Below are 17468 nucleotides of genomic sequence, written 5' to 3'. Positions count from 1 at the left end.
TGCTGCCTAGATCGCATCTTGCGATCTAGGCAGCGTAAGCTTATTAAGTTGCTCACGCGTTGCTCGTACTGAAGCCTTTTTGATGGCGAGCAACGTAGTTATCTTAGATTTGTTAGGGTTAGCATTGTTCTTCGTATCATATGCTGTCGTAGTGCAACCCTTAGGCATCTAGCCGCCCTTACACCTATCTTAGGTGTAGGGGCGGCACCCTGCTTGATCATTGTTTAGTAGATCCGATCCGTTACGGTTGCTCCTTGTTCTTCAAGGATTAGTTTAATATCCGCAATAGTTAGGCCTTACAAAGGGTTGGAGGATCCAGCGGCGTGTAGGGTGTAGTTTGCTAGCCCTAGACAGGATGTTCCGGGGATCAACCTCGTGTTGGTTTTTAGGCTCTGTCTAGGATCGGCTTACGATCACCGTACGCGAGCGCGAGGCCCAATCGTGAGTAGGATGATCCGATTATGCGGTGAAAACCCTAAATCGTCGTAGATCGCTTTAGCTTTATCTTGATCAAGCAGGACCACCATATATTCGTACACCTCGTACCAATCATGGGTGGATCGGCTCTTTGAGCCGATTCACAGGATAACCTGAGAGCCGATCGAGGCTCGTATTTAATGTTTACGTGTATGCCATGCAGGAAACTAAGCGAGGCATCATCCAACACCTTCCTGACCAGGTATAGGTCAGGTGGCACGCCCTTGCGACAGCATCGGACGTGTGACCAGAAGGCTTTGCGGGCCGTCGCTCGGAGGGACCAGGGCCAGCCGCAGTCCTGGGATATTCCCGGCTCTACGGTGTTGCCCGTCGCTGCCCGCCGGTGGGTTTCTGACCGCAACAGGGATACACATCCTCCACCACGCACACCAGAGCATTTTCTTCTGCTCCTCTGTATCACCCCACCAAAAGGAAGCCATAGCATCTATAAGTTGTTTACATATGCTTTTTGGTATCTTAAAAACAGCCATTGCAAACACAGTAATAGAATAGCGTGGCAACAAGTTGTTTCAAGAAGAGACCTAGACCGGGAGAATTAGCCACCTAATATCCACTGACGGAGCTTCTTAGGGGCAGACATGGGCCATGGCCCAACCAGATTTGTGATGAAAAAGTAATGTATGTCTAAACCACTAGGTCTGGCGGTGTTTCTTATTCACCGCCCAATGCGGCCACAGGGCGGGATTCCTCTGGCCCCTATTAGAGATGAGGATTATTTCGCGTTAAGTGTTTTCGCTGGTTCTTTTCACGTTTTCGCCAATCTCTACCGTTTTTTCTTTGGTTTAGGCTGGTTCCCTCAAATTTTGAGTTGGTTCAAATTTTATTTTTATTCAAATTTTGAATTTGTGCGGATTTCAAATTTGTTCAAATTTCGAATTTATTTTGTTTTAAAAATGTTCTGATTTTGAATTTTTCTAATTGTTCAAATTTTGAATTTGTTTTAAAAAAATTGTTCGGATTTTGAAATTGTTGAAATTTCAAATTTGTTCATATCTTAAACATGTTAAAATTTTGAATTTGTTTGATAAAATGTTCAGATTTCAAATTTGTTCGTTTCTAAAACTGTTTAGATTTCAAATTTGTTCGGTGTTAAAACTATTCAGATTTCGAATTTGTTCAGAAGAAACCGGAGTAAAAAAACAGGTAAGAACTGTTTTACAGAACAACAGGTAAGAACTGTTTCACAGGGACTCGCGAGCGATAGGGTCAGGATTTGTTGTGGTGCTTTAGTTTTTGTGTATAGGGCCGGTCCACGTCGTGTCCGCTTCAGGCGGCGGCAGTTGGACGCACCGCTTAAAGCGGCGGCGGTAGCTAGCTTTGTTACTTAGTTAATTTCCATCACTAGTCTAGCAGGGTCTCTAAATTTTTAGTTTCAGCGTTTTAAAGCATGAGTTTTCACTGAAAATTATCAAAATTCTTATATCATCTACAACAGCCCCTAAAAAATTGTCCACATTACTTCTATAAATGTTGAAAGACTACCCAGCCATCCAGGGGGTCTGAGAGGGGCAAATGCATCTGGTTCGTTCGTTTGGCAATGCACAGTAAAACTCCTATCCCGCTTTTCACTACAGCCGTCCGATCGGTGAATTCTTTTCTCACTTGCTGAGCTTCTCACTGAGTCAATGACGCCTGGGGCCAGCTACGTGCGGGGGCCAACGGTTAGAGACAGCCAGATACACTCGTTCGGGTCGCCTTACGTCTCCATCCGCGGGACAGTGAAAACCTAGATCGAGAGGGGCAAATCCGCTCCCCAATCCCCGCCCCGCCTCACCAATCCTCGTTTCACCTCCTCCCCAATCAGCGGAGTCCAGCGGCGCGCCGCCTCTCCCACGAGATCGAGCCGGTCGTGGGCAGGATGAGGTGTTGCAGGAGCGCACATAGAGGAGGAGGGCGGCGGCGACGCCTCGTCCTCTCGTCTTCCTCCGTCCTTGATGTCCCACGGCTTGGGCGGCCCATTCGGGTGGTGTCGTTGGGGACGGTGGGTGGAGGCGAGGCGGGCGCGGCCGGACACGGGCTGGTGCGGGGCGGATCCGCGGCAGCGGCGACCGGAGGTGCCGGGCACGGCCGGAGACAGTCCGGCGCGGGGCGGATCCGCAGCCGCAATGACCGGAGGGCGTGGCCGGAGAAGGGCTGGCGCGGGGCGGATCTGCGGCGGCAAGGCAGAGGAGGAATGGTCAAGAATCGCGGCAGGAGGGGCAGGATCCGGGGAGGACATGCGGGATCTGGTCATGCCAGTTCTCTTCTGCGTTGCTGCTTGCGCTGCTCCCTCCTCCTTGTGGCTGCCTCGTCTCCCCCAGGTAGGAAATCAAAGGCTCCACTTCTTCTCTTTTGTTTTCTTGATTCTCAGATGGATTCATCGGGTCTGCAAACTTTCTTTGCAGGCTTTGGAAGATTTGGATGGAGCACAGGTCGGGATTGGTGGTGCACAGGCGAGCTTGGACAGGGGCATGCACAGGCGAGCTCCACCTACAGCAGGGAGCGCCACATCCCAATATCTTTTCTGGTTCCACAATTAAATATCGAATTATATTCGCTGCTTGGTTCTTATCTGCATAGGTCTGCTTGTTCTTGAATCATTGTCAGTAGATGTGAACCTGGGAATGACAAATGAATAAACTTGTTATGACTATGCTGAGCCTACATGCTAATTTAGTTCCTCTTCCTTTAACATGCTTAACCTCTGTTTTCAGAAAAGTTCATGTGAGAATTACTGTGACCAATTTATCGAGTTCAGGGAAGATGGTATTTGTTTCCTACAAATAATCATGCCAATGCGTGAGGTGTCCTCTAACTCTATGCATATGTACACATTCAATATTGAAAAGATAATGTCAATCCACGAATGTGTGCTTCCTATGCTGCAGAAATGTACACAAACTTAATGGCCTCACAGGTATGTTGTTATTCTTTGGAAAAGGTAGAGTTTCTTCTATAATTTGAACGGAATTATGGTCCCGCATATCTTACATGTCTTACAAAGCTAGGAAGAATTTAATTTTTGGATAGTTGTGTTTCATCTCTGTACTATGATATTAGCAGTCTTACAAAGCTAGGAAGAATTTAATTTTTGGATATTTGTGTTTCATCTCTGTACTATGCTATTAGCAGTCTGTTTTGTGATAGCATTTCAGCCTCTATCTTGTATGCGTATGTTATTCTACATATTATAAGAAGACCTTAATCAAATTACATGTAGATATTCCTACTTACGGATAGTCTTTCCATCTAAGATTGACTATAGAATATACGCATTCTTTGTCACAGTATTTAACCTATTGTTTGTAGTTGCTTATCCTTACCACCTACATGCTTTAATTATTCTTCATTCTGGTTCATAGCTCTTTTATCCTCTACAGATGGCTATAAATAGGAGACAACCGTTGGAGTATCTATGTATCCGTCTCACTCTTGTGGCACCACCATGGTGGCATTGGTTAATGACTTGGCCAGACATGGCCGGATTTTTGGGTCATGATACAGATATCAGTGAGTGTCTAATCGCTGTGCTTTGCTCCCAACAGTATAGTGGAAATTTATTGCTTGGTACTGAAGGAAGGAGCACGAGATGGTGATTGAGGACTGACTGCGGCGGCCAAGAAGAAGCCCAGCAGCAATCTGACTCAAGTTTGGTGATTTCCCCCTAAAAAACAGAGGTATAATTCATCAGAGTTTACCTTGGTTTGTTTGTACCTAAGATTTCGTGAGGTTGAGCCTGAATGTGGCTGTATTTGAGGCCTTGAAGGCCATCGGGATGTAGATGCAGGATATTGCAACATCCTGGACAAATCTCTCTTTGGGTAACAGTTCGTTGCAGCTTATGAAGTGTACACGCAGATATCGCGGTAGGTCAACAATAAGGTACTACTATGCTGATCTGATTAGGCCGTGGTGTTGTATCTGGAATTGGTCAGTGTCCCTTGACTGATCAAGGGTATGTGTGTTGCCGATGGTTGCAGGAAGCGAAGGGTGGATGAGGGACAGGGAGAACGGAGACTGTTGCGCTGAGGAGAGGATGTCGACGCCGTGATGCGGCAGGCGAGGATACCGCACGTGGTCTTCCAGACGCTCATTTTCTTCCATGCCCTCGACACGGGTGCATGATTCCTCTTCCGGTGGCGACGCGGCCAATAGCGACGGCCTTGACTTCCGCCTTCGTGGCTTCTTCACTACCATTTGCGCCAGCCAGGGTGGTCGTCGTTTATGAGGAAGGTTTGTGCCGATTTTGATTCAACAAAGATTACATATATCCTTATCTGCATGTTGAGTTGTTTATATATCTTTGATAAATTATTTTACAGATGAATCTATGATATGTTGCTCCTTATTTACTCCGTTTCCCCTTAAGGGCTGATTGACAAGGGCGAGGTGGCGCGGCGGAGGTTCCTTGAAAGACGGTGATGATCCAGAGCATCTATCGGAGCTATCTTTGCCTGTTATTTGTGAGTATCATTTCAATCACTTTGTTTCGATGTTTATCACTTTTGGTCTTATTAAAATAAAATGTGCACCTCTAATATTCCTGTGCTCCTCAAATTTCAGTTTGTCACTTATCAAGTTCTCGCATTATCACTGTGCCTCAGAGGTTGTTTTTGTAGCAATGGAGTAGAGAACATCAGTTTTATATTTTCCCCACCAGATGTGTTCTTGCTGAGTCATTTCTTGGGAAGTTTTTATCATATTTTTTACCCTTTTCATATTTGTTTTTGCACATTCTGGATATATACATACTTCAGCAATATGTAATCTAAAGGAATCCTCTTAAGTTTCATTTTATTGTTCAAGTTTTGGTTTAGCCATAGAGAGGTATTCACAGTTGGGTCATTCATGAGTTCATTTTGCACCAATGTGTTGATGAGCTAGCTAACTTATCTATAATAATTGATAAATATAGCTTCTTTTGCTGGGATGTAAAACCTGTTGTTTTGGACTCATCTTGTAAGACATCTACCCACACATTCTTATCTAAGAACTGCCCTTTCGTTTTCGGGCCTAGGTGCTGACTTGAGTTGCTGATTTTGTTTTGAGGCTGATGCGGAGACCGACGAAGTGTACACGCAAATGACGCTGCAGCCGCTGAACCTGGTAAGGCAACCGATGCGGAGCCGACAAAGGTGAAACACAAAGAGTCCTTTGCGTTTTCTCGAGAAAAAAGACCATAGTCATGGTTTTTCAGATTGTGAATCACGATTATTCATGGTTCCTTAATTAATGGAATAGACATTTATGCATCCTTGCAAACTGTGGATCTACAGGCGTTTTCAGATCGTGAATCTACGGGCCTTATAAAAATCTCATCACTTGTTTCTATTAAGGATATTGAGCCTGACTAATTTTGTTGCTTGGTTCGCAGCTGGCTATTTCTGCGTGCAGCGCCATGAGGTGACAACAGGAACATCGGCTCAAGGCGTCTACAGCCACGGCCTGTGGGGCGGCCACCGACGAGGGCATGGATCCCACTGTATGTATGACTCCTCTCTTTCCTTTGGAAGTGAACATATATGTCTGTTTAGTCTTGTTGTAGCAAGTATAATTCTCTGCGTTTCTATTGGGAAAATTCAAATGACTTCGAAAATTAACGAGATAATATTTGTTTCATTCATTACGGTAAGCATAATTTGATATTTAAGTGATAGTGCTTATGAATTGGTAGAATTATCGGACTATCTCGGAAGTGTCGAATCATACTTAATTATCTATGAACATAATATATCCTATGTGACCATAGTAATACGTGCCCCTTTGTTTAAAAGCACTTGACCTGGTTGTTTGCCATTACCTTTGCTTCGAGAAGTTCTTCAATCTATGTTATTGCAATACACACTAAATAATCTGAAGGCATCGCTCTTTTCTTCTGCCATATTTTTGGATGGCTTGTGAAACAAAGATCTATTTTCACACATTGTCACTATGTCAATTACCATTGAGAAATGTCGACGAGATAAAACCTCGACATAAAAAAATATCTTAGTTTAAAGGTATATTTTAAACCGTTTTGACAAAAGTTATATGTTTCAGCCAACAAGAAGTATGTTGAGTTATATGGTTCAGACAACAAATGATATATGGATTGACTGAGTGTGTTGATCCAGTCCACCTCTGTTGGACTCCTGCTTTTTGAGTTACCTTTTATTCGGTGTTGTTACCAAGTAGAAATATTCCAGCCCTCTTCTTAATTGAAAACTTGACCTCGATGTGGTTTTCTTTGTGTTGGCTGATATTACTTGAGCTGCTTATATGTAGTGCATTTATTGCAACAATCCAAATATCATTGATGTATATTTCGTAATGGCATAACGTATTTGTTTGCTGACCATTGACCAATGGTCATAACTATCTGTCATCTTGAAATGAGAGTGCTATTTTCTTAAGCTTATTTTTTTTACTATAGGCTGATATGGAAGTGGAATTACTTGGATAATGGTACTAAGCTCTTGTTTGTACTCAATGCATATATAGAAGGTTCTTGATGGATAGTGGTTCTGCACTGCACTTCGGTTAATAGGTTCAATTTTGTAGAATTTATTAGCATACCATATAATGGATGGTTGAAGCACATCTAGAAACAAATGCTATATGCGCTGCCGACCTTATATCTTTTATCTTTGTGGAAGGGTGTGGAAAAGATGAATTTCCAGTATTCTTGTTTTCGATTAGTCTCTTAGATGGCATAATTTAAGCACACGAAAGGGCCACGGGCTCTAACCATACTTAGAGGGGAATAAAATTGTTACGAGAAGATGAGCATATATTTTACTTGATGCATTTGTTTTTTGTACTCCCTCCGATCCATATTAGTTGATGCTAAAATAGATGTATCTACAACTAAAATATGTCTAGATACATCTATATTAACATCAACTAATATGAGTCGGAGGGAGTACATTAATTGGTTAGTAGTAATACTAATCGTACTATTTCTACGCACAACTATTCTGAACTTATTGAATCAGTAGTATTCCATTCCAATGAAAGCTGAGATACATCATTGTTGTATAAATTTATCATGCTCAATTCATTTATGCCTCTTAGGTTCTTTTAATAGTAGCCACTGCAGACCTGCTTCATTCCTCTCTCTATTTTCATTATTTTAGTCAGCCCAACACGTTGAACTGATCTTAGTGGCATATTGTTGTCCCTATCATTGTACAATTCCTGAATTATTTATTAATCAATTTAGTGTCTGCGGAAATAAAATTCAGAATGTGCTATGTAAGGTATTTTCAGATCAACTTTTGGATTTTACTATGTATTGAGTGAGGTATAGCTAGCCTAGAGAAAGCTGCTTTGCTTAACAAGCATGGGTTTCTAAGGCTTCTGATGGTGGCAATCATTTGCTTTAGTGCCAAATCATAGGTACTTTTTTGGTCGTGTTAAAAGGGTCATTTGATGTTGATTTCATGCATGTTTGCCAAAATAAACATCTATTGAGGACATCTAAACTGCTCTATTTTGTTGGTACACATAACGTGAGCACATGCATGACTTCAGTTCTGGATTGGTAGCTTAAATTTAGTCCTTTTAAGAGGATTCTAGGATAGATTTCTTGTATCGACCTCATAAGAAATGTATTATGCCTTTGATCCTAATTGACACTTTCTATGTTGGATAATTTCAGCTTGCGCTGTTCCAAGATACATTTTCTACTGGAATACGTAACTTTGCTAGCATTCGGAAAATGATTGCTCGAACATTAACGAGTTAGTGACTGGATATGTGCCTCACCCAAAATGTTATTTCCCTGTTTGGTTTCAAGATCAGTCAGTATTTTAGATATGCAATGTGCTATGGTGCCACGAAGGTTTCAAGATTAGTATCTTAGTTTCACCCCAAATGTTACGTCACTTGGATCAACAAGATTAAATTATGTTATACTGTACTATGGTGATTATCCCTTAACAAATTTCATTACCACAATATCTATGTTCTTCCCAGACTCGGTTTCAGGAAGTTTCTCAGGGTGTTCTCCGTATGGCTCTCTTGCTAATGCTTAAGCTCACATTTGCAGCAATTTCTTCAGCTTGATGGGTGCTACTGCTTAAGGGTCTATTCAGGCTTTGGATATGATAATAAGTTCCAGAACGTGGCTGCGTATGTCAGGCTTGCGGTTGTTACATATAATTATAGTTTTGTCTTCAAATGTTGCTTTCTAAGGTTATCAGCGCTCGAAGAATTGGTATAACAGAATTCAGTGTCAAGCTTGCTGCTGTTATATTTGTGAGTAAAAATATTTCGTGAGTTTCCGGCCATTGATATTTTCAGCATGTTTAGTTTAGATTTTTGTTCACCACATGCCTCTTCGTCATAACATTTCCTGGCTGGTTTAATTTCGGTCTCAAATATTGCTTATATAATCTTGCAACTATTTTTTATGCTCAAATATTTTGGAAAGCTTTATCATGACATCAATATTAATTTCACCTTACTGCCATGCAATGCGAGAGGTTGGATGGAGCATCGAGCATTTCTTCCTTGAGATGATTAACAGATCGTCATGTGCATTACTGTCCACAGCTTTACTCTAAATTGGTTACCCTTTGAGCACTAAAGTGCATCCTTCATATTTTCTCCGAGGTTCATTTTCTTGGATAACCATGTGTATGCTTACGAACTTTTTCTTGGTACTGGACTCTTTAAACATAATAAATTATCAGTAGTGTACTAATGACAATTGACAATATGCTTTACCACCCATTTGAAATGCAAATGCTCGTGTCTTATTTTCTACAATAGTATCTGATGTAGGCCTCTTAATATGGTAGTAGTATCATATAAATATTTATTTACACAATTTATGCTTCGTTTGTTCTTGGATAACACGATAATAACATGATATACCTCTTAATTTATAGGAAATTCGGTCTTTGCGCTATCCGATTCTTCCTGGATGTTTCTCCTATGTTGCAATGTCCATGGCTGTGCAGATTATTGTGTTACTTTTGTTGAGTTGTGCGGGTATTGTCCGTGTGCAGCTAGCTTTTAGTAGACTCATGCCTAGCCTAGGGGACAGACATTTGTAAATTTTGGGCCTGGTGGCGTTGTCCAATTATTCATAAGAATGTTTAGATGTCTTTGTTGAATTCTTTAGTTCCTTCATTCTTGAAATGCCAAAAAAAATGTCCAATAGAGAAACCATACCCGTCGTTCATGATCATCTTGGTTTCCTTTGTCTCGGAATAAAAAAAAAACCATATTTCCATATATTCTAAACTGATTACAGCTAACTTTTGTTTATTAAGTTTGCCTTTTCATAGTTAACGAATTTTCCACGTGAGTTGTCATTGTTTCGCATATAAGAAGAATCTACGACTGAGGTACATTTTCATAAAATTTATTTCATCCGCCTCGCTTTTACCGGCTTATTAATTTATCTTCTCATTTATGGCGACGTTTTTATGGTGCGAGCACCTATTACCACCACGTTTCCTTTGTAGTTGTGTTTCATTTTTGGTGGTGAAAGCACATATTACATCCACGGTTCCTTTGAGTCGTAGCCTTTGAAGACCATGTTGCGACAATGTCCAGAGACAGATTGTGTAAATGTTGTTATCCCTATCTTGTGCTTCGTTTCATCTTAGCGACATCGTTTTGTAAAGCCTAAGAAATGAATTATCATATTAGCACTTATTTTTTATCGTCCTTATACAAAATAAACAAAGGCTGAAGCTTCACGGGATAAGTGCTTCATGTCGTTTATCTTAACCACTTTGGTGGACAAGACCACGTTAACAAAATTTGGAACAATCTTCTTAACTTTAAAGACATAGGATTTAGGCTTAATTATGCGGGTGCCGTCCTGGAAAAAATGGAGAAGATGAAAAAGGATTATTTCTATCAAATTCGTCACCAAGGTACATGAGTGCAACTTTATTGCATTTAACATGAATTAGTCTTCTACTTTTGTTGTCTCATTCGTTTAACTCCTAATTTAGTATTGGTTCATGGTGATGCAAACCCTAATTAGATATTTAAAGACCATGCCGTTGGATTCTAATGGAGCTTAGCCTGGATGGCCAGCCAACCCAGCGGCCCTCCCTTCACCATAGCGGTGGCGATAGGGGCAGAGCTCCGCTCCGAGCCTAAGCTGATCCTTATGGTTTAAATTCTGACTTCATTATGCCTGCGCGATAGCGCAGCGGGTCATCTAGTTCCTTCTATAAATGTTCCAAGAAGACCCGGCCAACCAGGCCATCTGGGAGGGGCAAATGCTTGTCAGTCGTCCGATCCGTGCGCACAGTAAATTGCTCCTCCCGCTTTTCACTACAACCGTTCGATGTGGTAATTTTTTGTGCACTTTTTTCTCTTTGAAACGAGCCAATGACTTATGGGACCAGTTGTCTGTGGTACCCACGGGTCGGAGGCAGCCACGCCCGCTCGTCTGAGTCACCTTCTTTCTCCTATGCGCGTGCGGCAGTAAAAACCCTAGATCGCGGGGCGCCCAATCCCCGCATCTCCTCTCCTCCCCAATCGCCGGTTCTCCTCTTTCCCCAAGCCGCCGCGCTGGCTGGCCGTGCGCGCCCTCGAGTTCGTCCACCGCGGCTGGCCGCGCACGCCGGCGGCGGAAGGAAGCAACCGAGCGGCGGCAGCTGCTGGCCACACGCGCCCTCGATTTCGTCCAGGCGTCCAGCGGCGGCGGCAGGAGGGAGCAAAAGAGCGGCGCCGGCTGGACGCGCGGTCGGGCGTGGTCGATTTCGTCCTCGGCACTCCTCGCGTGGACGATGGTGGCCGGCCGCGCGCGCGACGGCTGGACGATGGTGGTCTCGGCGACGCTCGTAAGCTCGTCCTCGTTCTCTTGGAGGACGGCGTCCTTGTGCGGGTCTCTGCGCTCACGGGAACGCCTCCACGCGCCACTACACGGCCTCCAGCGTGGTCCCGTAGCTTGACCCTCGCCGCCGGCCTGCCGCACGCTTCTCCCAGGCACCACGGTGTTGGGGACGGAGCGTCCACATGCGACCACATGCACTCGCTTGAGGGCGAGCTCGGCTGATGCCTATAACGTCAAGGTGAGCATCTCCCGACCCTTCTCCTCATATGCTCCTGATCTCGTTTGTACATTTAGGTAGTGCATGAAAGTAATCTGTACAGGTGCTTGCATTGCGTGGGATATCTCTGAGTTGTGAAGTGGTTATCCAAACGCCACAGATCTGGATTTTCCAGAACATTGTTGTACTATGCGGTTGTAGCTTAGACTTACATTTAGAAGAGGCCAATGAAATCTATATAACTGATGAAATGTTCCCGTTCTACAAATAATCAAAGCATGAGAGCCTTCTCTATTTTTCCCAATCAATTTTGTAGGTTTGTTGACTTTTGTCATTTGTTTCCCACTTGCAGAGGGTTTGCTGCAAGCACTTGCTCGGTTTCGAGGTAGTCCGGGTGAGGCGGGTTCAACACTTCAGCTCTGATCCATGACCTCCTTCATGCTCCGGATCAGGCCCTCCATCAAGGTGTGGAAAATATCACTCTCGATAAGATTATGGCGATTTCGGGATTGGTATCTCGAGTATTAAGCTTAATTAATGAACCAACCAAGTTGTTTTCGTAAAAAAGTACTATTAAGAATTTGCGTAACTATCTAGATTTGTAAGCGAGATTAGAATTAGAATATATAGTTTTTACTAATTGGCTTTGTTTTCTTAAGATAATTCGTTGATGGCTGATTTTTGGCGAGTATATGCTGCCCCTCCGAACAAGATTGGATTTTGATGAACCCAATCAGTACTCCTCTCTGAGTTTCTCTCATTTGTCAGGTAGTTTTATCCTTCCATTGTGTTTCCTTTTCATTCTAGATCTGTGTTCCTATTGTTTCATAAAGCACTCAGAGCTATAAAAATATTTTACCCGGTAGTTGGATAATTTATAAAGATGAAACTAGCTTTTACCGATGTTGGCAGCTTCTTTCTTTACATTTGCTTCTGCTTTCTGCTGATCGTTTGGAAGGACCTATTCAACTGAAAAATTAATAATAGTGTCCCACATTCAGGAGACCCAAAATGCTGCCGGTGCAATATTTGGGATACAGTATACCTTTTTAATCTGCGTATGTCGGTGAGCTGCAAGTGAATGCCCTGATTAGTGATGCACTGGCTCATGGTGTTGATAATGGTATAGCTTCCTTAAAAGTGCAGAAATAACATATATTGAAAATTAATTAAGGATCATCTACATGATTATACATCTATGATTGATTGAGTGTTGATTGAGTGTGTTATGGTTCAGTCTAAAGCTCACGAAATACAATGTGTGAATATTGGTGTTGCTCCCCTTCCCCAGGATAGATAATGTGAATATCTACTGCAGGCATGAACAATTAATATTAAGGTGTGGCCACAGCATGGCGGAGCAATCAGAAAATTAAGATTTGATGTTAAGTTGAAGCATGGGGTGAAAGTAACTTGTGCCCCTTCCCCATACTGCCTGCATATGCAGCTCACGCCCATGGCCTCACCGTCTAGGTACAGAGGTTTAATATTGTTGTAGTGTGCATAAATTGCAGAAACTTTATTTCTTGATATGTTTCGGTAGGGCTTGGATTTGGAGGAGGAAGAGAATACCCCGGTGAACATCGATGCTGGCAGTGGCTCAAGCGATGTGGGACGATATTGAGCACCGGTGAGCGCAGGGTGCAGTGCAGCAGTTTAGAAAAACGGTGGGGGCGGACTCCAAAGTAAGCTCCTGTCACTCAAAACTTGTGCAATGTGAATGACCTTCAGTTCTTGAGAGTGTATGGCTGATTATGCCAATGCTTTAGTAGGAATGAGATGGCAGGTTCTACTAGACCTGGTTCTTATGTTTCATTTGGCGAGGATCATTTGCTTTTCCTTTCCCGGACATAGTATAGTTAATGTGAAATGTGAACTCTATTCTTCTTGTCATTTTGTAGTTTCTGTCAAGTGTGACCTCTGCCTTTCTATTGCTAAGTTATTTTTCCTGATAGGAAAGTGTGAGCTCTCTCAGTATATATTGTTTAATGCTGAATTGTTCATATAATCTTGCAGCTATTTTTTGTACACGAATATTTAAGAAAGCTTTATCATGACATTAATATTGATTTTATATTACTGTCATGCATTTCGTGTGCCTTTGTTATTTTCTTTCCCTTGTTTCTGTAGCTTGCAAAGAAGGTCACCAATGGTGGTCGTTGGTCTGCTACTTAAAGGTGCCCTTGCTGGGTTCTTTTCATTACCTTTTTCATCATGTATTATCTTTGCTGTATGTGCGAGTAGAAATTTGGAGTAGTATAGCAGTTTCATGACAATAAAAAAACTGGGGCTAATTCTTGCGTTTTGAGTGATGGCAGTGTGTTAAAGAGTATTTTTGATGTGCCATTAGGTCAAGCTAAATAATGGGAGTAGGTCACGTTTAAATATTATCATCACTCCCTTCAGTTGGGAGAGTGACTATTATCTGTGGCCCTATAAACTGAATATAGGTAGCTTATGTTTATGGATTTATGTAGAGAATATCTACATGATTAGTTAGATATGAGATTACAAAGTTTGATTACTCTACCTTATTACAGACCCGTTTTAAAAATGTCGATTGGGTTTTGTTGTCAGTTCTCTTTACCTGCATATATGGCAGGTCTATCAAATCAACATAAATGGTTCGTATTTTTGATTATTTGGGAACTTTGTGGTATGTCATGTTATTAGAAATGGTTGTTTCATACCTAATGCTCTGCTAATTTCCTAGAAACCTGTATATTATCTTTGCGTGTTCTGTTTAGTGGGGAATCAGCTGAAGAATCTGTATTTTTGTTCCAGGGAATTATGTTGGTTTAAGCATTATAGATATTGAAAAGATAATGCCAATCCACGAATGTGTGCTTCCTATGCTGCAGAAATGTACACAAACTTAATGGCCTCGAGAGGTATGTTGTTATTCTTTGGAAAAGGTTGAGTTTCTTCTATAATTTGAACGGAATTATGGTCCCGCATATCTTACATGTCTTACAAAGCTAGGAAGAATTTAATTTTTGGATAGTTGTGTTTCATCTATGTACTATGCTATTAGCAGTCTTACAAAGCTAGGAATAATTTAATTTTTGGATATTTGTGTTTCATCTCTGTACTATGCTATTAGCAGTCTGTTTTGTGATAGCATTTCTGCCTCTATCTTGTATGCGCATGTTATTCTACATCTTATAAGAAGACCTTAATCAAATTACATGTAGATATTCCTACTTACGGATAGTCTTTCCATCTAAGATTGACTATAAAATATACGCATTCTTTGTCACAGTATTTAACCTATTATTTGTAGTTGCTTATGCTTACCAACTTCATGCTTTAATTGTTCTTCATTCTGTTTCATAGCTCTTTTATCCTCTACAGATGGCTACAAATAGGAGACAACCGTTGGAGTATCTATGTATCCGTCTCACTCTTGTGGCACCACCATGGTGGCATTGGTTAATGAATTGGCCAGACATGGCTGGATTTTTGGGTCATGATACAGATATCAGTGAGTGTCTAATCGCTGTGCTTTGCTCCCAGCAGTATAGTGGAATTTTTTTGCCTGGTAATGAAGGAAAGAGCACGAGCAGCAACCTGACTCAAGTTTGGTGATTTCCCCCTAAAAAACAGCAGTATAGTGGCTGTATTTGAGGCCTTGAAGGCCATCGGGATGTAGATGCAGGATATTACAACATCCTGGACAAATCTCTCTTTGGGTAACAGTTCGTTGCAGCGTATGAAGTGTACACGCAGATATCGCTGCAGGTCAACAATAAGGTACTACTATGCTGATCTAATTAGGCCGTGGTATTGTATCTGGAATTGGTCATTGTCCCTTGACTGATCAAGGGTATGTGTGTTGCCGATGGTTGCAGGAAGCGAAGGGTGGATGAGGGACAGGGAGAACGGAGACTGTTGCGACTCTGAGGAGAGGATGCCGACGCCGTGATGCGGCAGGCGAGGATACCGCACGTGTTCTTCAAGACGCTCATTTTCTTCCATGCCCTCGACACGGGTGCATGATTCCTCTTCTGGTGGCGACGCGGCCAATAGCGACGGCCTTGGCTTCCGCCTTCGTGGCTTCTTCACTACCACTTGCGCCAGCCAGGGTGGCCGTCGTTTAAGAGGAAGGTTTGTGCCGATTTTGATTCAACAAAGATTACATATATCCTTATCTGCCTGTTGAGTTGTTTATATATCTTTGATAAATTCTTTTACTGATGAATCTATGATGCTCCTTATTTTCTTTGTTTCCTCTTATAGGATGATTGACAAGGGCGAGGTGGCGCGGCGGAGGTTCCTTGAAAGACGGTGATGATCCAGAGCATCTATCGGAGCTATCTTTGCCTGTTATTTGTGAGTATCATTTCAATCACTTTGTTTCGATGTTTATCACTTTTGCTCTTATTAAAATAAAATGTGCACCTCTAATATTCCTGTGCTCCTCAAATTTCAGTTTGTCACTTGGAAGTGAACAGATATGTCTGTTTAGTCTTGTTGTAGCAGTATAATTCTCTGAGTTTCTATTGGGAAAATTCAAATGACTTCGAAAATTAACAGATAATATTTGTTTCATTCATTGCAGTAAGCATAATTTGATATTTAAGTGATAGTGCTTATGAATTGGTAGAATTATCAGACTATCTCGGAAGTGTCAGAACTATGTGACCATAGTAATACGTGCCTATTTGTTTAAAAGCACTTGACCTGGTTGTTTGCCATTACATTTGCTTCGAGAAGTTCTTCAATCTATGTTATTGCAATACACACTAAATAATCTGAAGGCATCGCTCTTTTCTTCTGCCATATTTTTGGATATTTTCACACATTGTCACTATGTCTGTAAGCCAGACAATCAAAATTACCATTGAGAAATGTCGACAGATAAAACCTCGACATAAAAAAATATCTTAGTTTAAAGGTATATTTTAAACCGTTTCGACAAAAGTTATATGTTTCAGCCAACAAGAAGTATTTTGAGTTATATGGTTCAGCCAACAAATGATATATGGATTGACTGAGTGTGTTGATCGAGTCCACCTCTGTTGGACTCCTGCTTTTTTGAGTTACCTTTTGTTCATTGTTGTTACCAAGTAGAAATATTCCAGCCTTTGAGCACTAAAGTGCATCCTTCATATTTTCTCCGAGGTTCGTTTTCTTGGATAACCATGTGTATGTTCTTGGTTAACCATGGATCATATTTTCTCATAGTTGGTTCCTCTGTTTACTCATAATAGTGTAGCCTTCTAGATTATGTACGAGTTCTGTATAGAGTTACTAATGTAGTTCTTGTATATGACTCTGATGCAGCCAAAAGAGTCCTGTGAGGAATGGACTATTTTTGCTATTATATATTTGCCTTGTGCTGTGAATGAGGAAATGGAGTTATTAGTCCAAGTATCATTTTTCATCGAGTGTTCATGGACAATTGTTCATGCTCTTCTCGGATTATGCGCATATGAGCTCACACGGTTTCGGTTATAGTGTCATCGGACCATGGCGATAGGTAGTGTCATGTTAATGTGAGACTTTGAGATAGATCTAGGGAACTAAATAAATGTAGACTTTCACAGGAGATGAATAAATTGTGGTTAGTGTATAAGTGACACAATTTCGGCTAGAGAAAAAAGGGAACCTTCTTATATATATAATATGCGTAACGAATTATTTTCCCCACGATGATTCAAAATTGAGCTATGCATGTTTCCAGTCCTTCTCACTGTGTTATTCGTGCATTCTAGATGTATTACTTCGGTATTCGGGGTGAGGTTACTACTAACTAACCAAAGAAAGAGAGATGGTTCTGTTCTATTCAAGTTTTTTCTGCATTCTATTTTTGTGAAACAATTACCGGAAGAAGATTTATCCCTATAAAATAAAGTATGTTATTACGACAGGTTTTGTGACTATTTGAGTTAGTTTTACATTGAAAGTTATTTACCTTGGTGCAAAATTTCGCAACGGATTTTTTTATTCGATGAAAAGTGACCAGTAGCAGAGGGACATTTCTAA

The 17468-nt window shown here is 41.5% G+C and overlaps 1 long non-coding RNA gene across 3 annotated transcripts; it reads left to right on the top strand.

Moving 5' to 3' along the window:
* The first annotated feature begins 5869 nt into the window (after positions 1-5869).
* On the top strand, positions 5870-16850 carry LOC124687083. 3 transcript variants are annotated; one of them, XR_006998080.1, is made up of 4 exons: positions 5870-5959; positions 8507-8715; positions 8941-9072; positions 16605-16708. It is a non-coding gene; the product is annotated as an uncharacterized LOC124687083 (long non-coding RNA). The 3 variants fall into 3 exon arrangements; XR_006998081.1 differs by lacking the exons at positions 5870-5959; positions 16605-16708 and adding an exon at positions 16767-16850 and having other exon boundaries at positions 8353-8715; XR_006998079.1 differs by lacking the exon at positions 5870-5959 and having other exon boundaries at positions 8353-8715.
* Positions 16851-17468: the final 618 nt, after the last annotated feature.

The sequence above is a fragment of the Lolium rigidum genome, chromosome 2 (assembly GCF_022539505.1).
Source record: "Lolium rigidum isolate FL_2022 chromosome 2, APGP_CSIRO_Lrig_0.1, whole genome shotgun sequence".
NCBI lineage: Eukaryota > Viridiplantae > Streptophyta > Magnoliopsida > Poales > Poaceae > Lolium > Lolium rigidum.
This window is presented reverse-complemented; position numbering and strand designations above follow the sequence as displayed.